Source organism: Poromitra crassiceps (genome assembly GCF_964638095.1).
Source record: "Poromitra crassiceps genome assembly, chromosome: 20".
Lineage (NCBI taxonomy): Eukaryota > Metazoa > Chordata > Actinopteri > Beryciformes > Melamphaidae > Poromitra > Poromitra crassiceps.
Window position 1 is genome coordinate 8,560,401 of NC_139637.1, and position 9,995 is coordinate 8,570,395.

Here is a 9,995-nt window from a genome sequence, read left to right on the forward strand (position 1 = left end):
AGAAGCCATTGAAAACGTTTTCTTTTGCTATTTCCCCTAGTTGTTATCATCTGAAACTGTGGAACAGCCACACTGCCGGCAGCCATGTTTGGCTCTAGTGCGCCTGGCACCAGGTGCAGCTGTGACGTCACGAGCTCATGCAAAATGGCCATATTGGATGATAATGTATCGGTCCGTTAAATATGGTGCATTCCTACTGTAAATGCTGCTATGATTATTGGATGTGATGTTTTGAGAGAAGAAACTAAATCAACAGAGTATCATGACTTCTTTCTTCTGTTCAGTAGAATCAAATAAACTCATCTGTTTTCAGTTCTTACCTTTGCTCAGTAGACTGCTGTCCATGTTTGAAGTGACGAGGATGATCCATAGACCAGTCACTCTTCATGGACACACAGCTGGGTACAGGGGAGGCTGCTCTCTTCTGCTGGATCCTGCTAAGGATTGATCAAACAGGGTGGTGGCAGTAAACATGTTAGAGAAGCAGGGTTTTGACCAGTAGGTTGCCAGTTTGAATCCCAGTACCAACTTTCAAAGTCAGAGTGAATGATTCTTTCTCCACCCTGTGCTACTACCACCACTCGACCTTGAGCAAAGATCTCAAACCCCCAGACGGATCTGGTAGCTGCTCAGTGACCACCAGGGGGCTAGCTCAGAGTTTGACCAAGGGGCAAGCCCACCACCTTTCCCCTGAAGATGCGGAAGTCTTTGTTTAAGCTGTAATTCCTCGAATGGCCACTTGAGGCAGGACTCAGAAGTCCCGTCGTTCCTGTTAAAATGCCCCAACAGTAATTAAACATCTTTACAGCCTGGACCGAAACATGGTTTTGGTCTATATAGCTAATTTCACCTTTTCATAACAACTGTAGGGGGGTCCATTTTTGCATAACTCAGCCGTTTACATTTAATAAAGGTTTAAACTTATGCATAATTAAGGGAGTGGCCCGGTTGAGTGACAGGCGGCCATACTGCCACTGGATAGTGCTTTATGGTTAGTTGTTGTCTGAGCTGTGGTCGTGTTTGTGGTGTTGCAGTCTTTTTGTCCATTTGATCCTGCAGCTGTAGCCTTGTCTCCTGCATACAAAACCAGTGTCTGACACATTTTAATTCCATCTGTTTTGGAGTCTGGTCCGTCTGGTTATGCCAGCGAGCTAATCCAGCTCACGAAGCAGAGACGCAGACCGCACTGACCGGCTGCACTCCTGTGTTAGTTAGCGATAATAACAATACGACGTCCAGTCGGATATTTTCAAAATAAAACAATTCTGCACAAGTATAAAGCACACAGAAACTACAGTATAAAGACAAAGCTGTTGATGTCACTGCTGAGCTGTAATGATGTCACTGCTGAGATGTAATGATGTCACTGCTGAGCTGTAATGATGTCACTGCTGAGCTGTAATGATGTCACTGTTGAGATGTAATGTCAATACTGAGATGTAATGATGTCACTGCTGAGCTGTAATGATGTCACTGCTGAGCTGGAATGATGTCACTGCTGAGCTGTAATGATGTCACTGCTGAGCTGTAATGTCACTGCTGAGATGTAATGATGTCACTGCTGAGCTGTAATGGTGTCACTGCTGAGCTGTAATGATGTCACTGCTGAGCTGTAATGATGTCACTGCTGAGCTGTAATGATGTCACTGCTGAGCTGTAATGATGTCACTGCTAAGCTGTAATGATGTCAGTGCTGAGCTGTAATGATGTCACTGCTGAGCTGTAATGATGTCACTGCTGAGTTGTAATGATGTCACTGCTAAGCTGTAATGATGTCAGGGCTGAGCTGTAATGATGTCACTGCTAAGCTGTAATGATGTCACTGCTAAGCTGTAATGATGTCAGTGCTGAGCTGTAATGATGTCACTGCTGAGCTGTAATGATGTCACTGCTGAGCTGTGAGATAGAGAACAGTTATCTCATCTTACCTCTTAGCTTTGGTCCGGCTGTCATGTTCCTCAGACAGAGAGAGCCCCTCCTCTCTCTCCTCACACTGACTCATAGTGGAGCCAACAACACCTTCACACAAACACACCAACATGCTGTTAGCTGCACTCAGTCATTATTACAGGATACATTTACAAAAACATACACAGCTAACTTCAACTAGCTAATTTCATTGGTAAAATAGCTGTTGAATTCAACATATTGCTATAATCAGAGCGAAATATAAACAATATAAACACATATTGCATAATTGCACCTCAAATTAGGTCAACAAACACTTTGATGATGTCAACTCAGACAAACTGGAGATCTGAAATGATACCCGAATTTCTGACATGTAATTTCCGACCTCGACAAGCGTTCAAATCATTTTTTACAGGTCAGAGCTAATTTTTCCAGTGTTCCAAGTTGTCTTGAATGCGGTATTAGACTCGGGGGATTGGCAGCCATCTTGGATTTGAGGTCAAATCTGACTTCCCTCCACATCTGAAAATAAACCTTATGGTAGGATATTCACTCACTATGTGAGAAATGTCATGCTTTTCTCAAAAAGTGCACAACTGTTATGAGCACATTTGAACATTAGACCCATGGGATCAGCGGCCATCTTGGATTTGAGGTCAAATCTGACTTCCCTTCCCTCCACATCTGAAAATAAGCATTATGGTATTCAATAACTATGTGAGAAATGTCATGCTTCTCTAAAAAGAAAACAGTGCAAAATTATTGTGGTTATCCACTGTACTATTTTTATTTACCTTCAACTACCAACCAACTCTTTTTTGTGGCAATTTCATCTCCATATTTGCAACAGTCAAATGTTTAGCCGAGCATCGATTGCATCTCAGCCTGTCCTGGAGGAGGGTCCCCAGTTGGGCTCTATGTTTGGCCTCTAAGCTGCATCGGCCCTCACAAGGTTCCTCCTCTCCTTTAAGGTGAGGCAATCCAGGGGCTATAAGTTCACAGGTGGAAATGGCAAAAATTGCCCCCAATATTTTGATAATTGTATTTTCATTCAATAGATTTAAATCCCATCTGTATCAGACACTCAGCACCTGCAAGCTGGATGCCAGAAGACAACGATGAAGAACACACACAAACAGCGCTGTTGTTCACACTACACTTTAGCAACTTTATGCATTAATTACTATTTTTAAAGTGCCCCCAAAATGTTGTTACAGCCCCCAATTTTTAGACCGTGGGGTCATTATATTATATACTATATAATTAAATGACGAGTGAGAATAGACCCTTTTCACGTTGGCCATTTTGTGTGAAAAAGGCAGAATAAACACAGGTGCAAGCAAAACACTAATGAGGGTTTCCAAATTCCAATGGAAGTTTTGCTTGCACCTGTGTTTACCCTGCCTTTTCGACACAAAATGGGCCCCGTGAGAAGGGTCAATGAGTGCGTTTACATGCACACCAATAAACTGTTTATTAGCGGATTTCTGAGTTACCTGATTATTCAAATGGTCATGTAAACAGCATAAACCGATTATCTTTATCCGTTTATGGCCATTATCGGGTTATGAATAAACCGATAAACACACCTAGGTTTCTGGGCAATAATCGGTTTTCTCTCTACATGTATCCAGCATAACCGGGTTTCTTTCGGGTTTATATATCTGCGCATGTACGACTTGCAGGAGAGAGAGGCACTGAGGGAGAGACGCGCTGCACTCACTGGCCCCTCGGCTCTCCTCCCGGTTCTCTCACCGGCATGCCCGGTCTCTCTCCCGGCCACAGCGCACCACAGCCGGCTTGGCGAGATGACGGTGAGCACGGAGCCCCTGGCTGAGCGGAGCGGGGAGCTCTGCTCTCTCTTCCCGCACAGAGCCGGTGTCCCTGTAACGGCACCGCTGCTGCACTGCACTATGTTGAAATGTGGGTATTCTACAGGAGGGGACGAATATTTGTCTCGGATTGCAAATAGAATGACGTAGCCTACAGACAACAGAGTCGTTCAAAACACAACACACACATAACGTTAAAATCCGTGACAAATTCTGTCCGTTTTCTGACAGGTAGGCTACAATTCAACACACGTTGTGGGTCATGAACATTTGACGTGCTTAAGTCACCTCACCTGCCTGCCTCTGTGCTGTGTGCTCGGTAAAGTTGGAAATATTATTGTGGCGGAATGAGGCGCACACCGAGGCAGATCCTTGGCTTATCAAACTCTTTATTTAGCGAACGGACAGACACACATGAAGGCAGGCACGCCAACACCTCGCTAGCTTCTCTTAGCCTAGCTCTCCCCAGCACGTCTGCTCTCTTCCAGCTTCACACAGCTCTCCCGACCATTCCCACTTCCTCCCCTAGTCTCCACCCACTGGCCCTATGCTCCCTTCACTTGCCACTCCAAAACCCCAAACCCCACATGCACAGAACAACATAACAGACAGATACAGTTAGACATACACCCTACTTAGCTATCCCATACTACTCCACCTTTCCCCACGCTACATTATTGACAGATGCACTTCCAAAGCGACGCCTATTCCAATTTTAGTAAAGTAGACGAGATACACAACCTAATTTTCACCTAAACCATCCTCTGCGCTGGACAAATAAATTAGGAAAATGTGATTTTGCATTTTGCAGCTATATTCTGTTGTTTTATTCCGGAATTAATGGTGCCTTTCTGGAGAGAAATCCGACTAATTGACTGAATCATGTAAACCCGGGTTTCTCCTATTGTCGGATTATTAAAGTGCATGTAAACGCAGAAATCAGATTATTGCCATAAACTGATTATTCACAGTTATCAGTTTATTGTGTGCATGTAAACGCACTCTATGAGAGTGCATCTAAAATCTGTCTGACGTCACAGTCAGCAATATCAAAATGGTTTCTGACTGAAGAGCGACATGTGACAAGAAGTTCCTCCATTTTACAATAGCAAGAGATGATATATATAGCCTCAACGCATTGAGGCTAACTGACAGCAAACTCACAGTCCATCAACAGCCACTTGAACCACAATCAACTAGTTTCCTTTGGAAATTCTGTATACCTATATTTTGGGGGAATTTGGCTGAAAATTTAGTGTGAGCGCGCGCGCGCGCATTGTTCTATGTGTTCACTGTAATGCTATGATCAGATGTGAGTTTCTTATACATCCACACTTTTTTCCTCAAGAGTAGGATTTATTCTAAAACCAACATTTGTTGTCTATCTTTTAGAGAGAGAGAGAGAGAGAGAGAGAGAGAGAGAGAGTGAGAAGACAGACGGCTTATTCTCCTCTGTCAGTTCTAGGTGTGTTCATTTGATATGACGGTGCGCGCGCGGCCTCATAACTTCAGGGTAAAAGTCTAGTTTTGAATCAGAGTTTTTTTTACACGGAGAAAATTTTGATAGTTCCTCTTTTTAGTCTAAATAAGCAAATAGGCTAACAGTTTTAACAGTGTTAACAGTCTCATTAAAGAGTCAAGTTAGAGTAAAAGTGTCAGTAAAGTACTGTTACAATAGCCTACCTACCTTCAGCTGGAGAAAATAATCTGCGCCACACCGAACAAGGAAATGATGAACTCGGAGGGCGGAGAGAGAGAGAGAGAGAGAGAGAGAGAGAGAGAGAGAGAGAGAGAGAGAGAGAGAGAGAGAGAGAGAGAGAGAGAGAGAGAGACACAGAGAGAGAGAGAGAGAGAAAGAGAGAGAGAGACACAGAGAGAGTGCGCTAACACAGCAGCAAGGTTTGTGAGCGGTTGTGACAGGAAAAGGATAAATGGGACACAACCACTCTAACGCTTAGGCTCCGCCCTCTGCACATCTTGTACATAGACACATAGCCTACTGTACAGATATCTTCAACTCCTTTTATCCTATTTTTAAACTTTTAAACTTTTGTCACCTAGCCTATGTAGGCTACATATTTGTTTGCAAGACCGAAATGTTTACATATCTCTGTATTATAACAGGCTAACATTATAGTTTATATTATTGTTATTATTGTTACTATTATAGTAACAGTACCTGTCTGAGCACGCAGCACAACTCCTGATTCAGGCTCTTGTGTTCTCACACATTGACTATACTGCAATACTGACAGGCCTGCCTCTGCATGAACCCTCAAACCTCTGCAGATGATCCAGAACGATCTTCAACCAGCCCAAAAGAACACATGTCACACCACTGCTCATGTCCCTCCACTGCCTCCTTGTGGCTGCTGCCCGCATCAAATTCAAAGACTTGACACTCGCTTATAAAACTGCAAGAAAAACAGCGCCTGCCTACCTGAAGTCCTTCATTCAGGTCAACACCCCCTCCTGCCTACCTGAAGTCCCTCATTCAGGTCTACACCCCCTCCTGCCTACCTGAACTCCCTCATTCAGGTCTACACCCCCTCCTGCCTACCTGAACTCCCTCATTCAGGTCTACACCCCCTCCTGCCTACCTGAACTCCCTCATTCAGGTCTACACCCCCTCCTGCCTACCTGAACTCCCTCATTCAGGTCTACACCCCCTCCTGCCTACCTGAACTCCCTCATTCAGGTCTACACCCCCTCCTGCCTACCTGAACTACCTCATTCAGGTCTACACCCCCTCCTGCCTACCTGAACTCCCTCATTCATGTCTACACCCCCTCCTGCCTACCTGAACTCCCTCATTCAGGTCTGCACACCCTCCTGCCTACCTGAACTCCCTCATTCAGGTCTACACCCCCTCCTGCCTACCTGAACTCCCTCATTCAGGTCTGCACCCCCTCCTGCCTACCTGAACTCTCTCATTCAGGTCTACACCCCCTCCTGCCTACCTGAACTCCCTCATTCAGATCTACACCCCCTCCTGCCTACCTGAACTCCCTCATTCAGGTCTGCACCCCCTCCTGCCTACCTGAACTCCCTCATTCAGGTCTGCACCCCCTCCTGCCTACCTGAACTCTCTCATTCAGGTCTACACCCCCTCCTGCCTACCTGAACTCCCTCATTCAGGTCTACACCCCCTCCTGCCTACCTGAACTCCCTCATTCAGGTCTACACCCCCTCCTGCCTACCTGAACTCCCTCATTCAGATCTACACCCCCTCCTGCCTACATGAACTCCCTCATTCGGATCTACACACCCTCTTGCCTACCTGAACTCCCTCATTCAGGTCTAGACTGCGAGTGATGTTCAAATCAGATTTGGTGGATCTGCGCGTCCGCACTGAAGACACAGCAGATTGGAAACTACCTCCATATGTGATTTGGGACAAGTGACACAAATCAGACTTGGAGCGTCCAGACTCATAAATCCAATCTGGATAAAGTCATTAATAGGTCACTAAAGTTCACAAATCAGATGTGGCCTCCTAGTCTGAACATGGCCTAGCTCTCTATCTTTAAGAAGAGACTCCAGACCCTGCAGCTCTTTAACCAACACCTTCACACTTGATGAGCATGAAGGATGAAAGGATGAAAAAGGGATGATAGATACATGAATGTTAATAGCATGAATGGTGATGAATGAGGGACATGAATGATGAATAAATCATCTGCACTCTGTGCTGCCTGGTGACACCTGGGTCCATTCAGACTCAAGCTTGGCCTCATGGCACTTCCTCATGTTGTTGTCTTCTGACTAGATCATTGCTTGTGTTGTATAAAGCTCAGATGTACGTCTCTTTGGATAAAAGTGTCTGCTAAGTGAATTTTTAACCTCGGAACACTGTAAATTGTAACACTGTACATTGTAACATTGTAACACTGTAAATTGTAACATTGTAACATAGGAGTGTAAACAGAGCTCTTATTATTGAGTCACTAAAGCTCCTGGTTTAAAAAAAGAGGCAGAGCTTCATCTTAATCTAGAGAGAAATCAGGAGACAGTGATGTCAGGGTGAGCTGAACCTGGAAGCATGGCACAGGGTCAAGGGTCAATTCACTTTCTATTCAGCCAGTTAAGCTGCTGGATTCAATCCACAAACTGAGAACAAAATCTTGAAAAAGGTTCATACATGCTGTGTTGAAAGAAATCAATGAGAATCAAGACTCTATGACTGACCAATGGACAGAAGCTTGACTTCACTGGTTGAAATCAATTTGAGCCAAACCATGCACACAACTCATTTGATATTTGATAAACAATTTGTTTCTACCTGTTGCTCTCTTGCATTTTGCAATTTGATCCTTCTTTAATCTGTTTTCAATTCATTCCTGTTAGCTTTTACTTGTTTTATTCCCTGTCAAACACTTCATAACTCTACCTGCAAAAGTGCTAAAGAAATAAAACATAATTATTAATGTATTTATATTATTGCCAAACACCACTGTCTTTCTCACTAAGCATGCGGTGTACGCCCATGTGTTACTTCTTCAGATGATATTTGACATGACATGATATGACTGAGGGAAGGCAGAAAGCAGCTTGATTAGTTGATGCAGTCATAGCACTTCATTGCTACTGTGCAGCCTTTTTGCACTAACTTATCAACTGAACACTCAGCACTTTGTATTGTTTTGATCACTTTGAATCATGCAGGGAAGTTTTGCTGATCGTGGCTCTTTAACAGCAACACTCTTAATATTCCCCGTCTGCTGACTTGCTTTGGGTTGAGTGTGAAGTCTTCAAACTAAATCAATTATAGATTTATTGGTTAAAATTAGACCTTTGCACCTTTGAACACATCAAATATGAAATAAAAATAAAGTGTCCTCAGTTGTCAGCAGCAGAGGGAGCCAGAGAGCTGTTGAAGAAGATGAGAGACTGTGATGCTGACAGACAGACATCACATAACTACACATTTACTCATTTACTGTGTAGTCATGTGTTGTTATTTTAGTTTCCCTAATTAAGGTTTGTCTTTTAATTTAATTTAATCCAGATCAGTGGTTCTCAATGTGAGGTCCGGGGGACCACCAGGGGTCTTTGAGGAGGTTCCAGGTGGTCCCAAGCAAACTGATAAATTAAATTTCCAAGAAGTGAAAACAAATAGATGTAGAAGAATGACTGTTTTGATGACAGTTTCTCTGTTATCTCTACAATACAGACACACGTACATCAATGTGTCCAGAGAAACAACTGACTAGATCATTATACAAAACCAACATGCAGGAAACTTTCCAACTGTGTATAGTTAACCACGCCCATTGTTATTGTCACATGACCCCACAGCTTCACTTCTCCCTCCCCAGAGAGCTCTCTCTCTCTCTCTCACACACACACACACACACACACACACACACACACACACACACACACACACACACACACACACACACACACACACACACACACACACACACACACACACACACACACACACACACACACACACACACACACACACACACACACACACAGTCGCGTTTAAACTGCCGAGTGTGGGAAAAAAACAGAGTGGATGGACCAAACCACTTTGGCGCACATTGCGGGGGTGGGGGGTGTCAACAGCCTATCAGAATGCGGGTTGTGTGGTGGCCACGTGGGTCACTTGTAAATCTGACCAATCAACAACCACACACGTGAATATCAAGCGCTAGACAGAAGAATGGACGCATTGCAAAACGTTGTAAATGTGTCTCTAATCTTGATATGAAACAGTTAGAGATGAGGTGTAGAGGCTCTGCTGTGCTGTGGCAACATGTTGGAAGTTAACTGAAATCATTTGACTCCTCAAATCATCAAACTCAGTTTTTACCACAACAATCAGCAAATGAATCAGGATGATTTCAGCCACAGCTGCACACACACACACACACAGACGAGCGCGCGCAGACACACGCAGACACACACACGCACGCACGCACGCGCACACACACACATACACACACACACACACACACACACACACACGTTTTGTATTAAATAATAGTGAAATAACCAGAATGGGTCAGATTTGTTTAATAGCAGATGTTGATACTTATATGCACACTACACACTCATCTCTTCATGACCTCATATCAACAAGATATGATTTGATTTGAGGAACATTGTAATCACATGTTAAGTCAAAGTTATATAAAAAGTATAGAGTCAAATGTTTGAAACCAACACGATCAAACAATGTGAATTTAACCTTACATTGTTGGAAACATGAGAGATGTTTAGTTTGGTGACATGAATAAA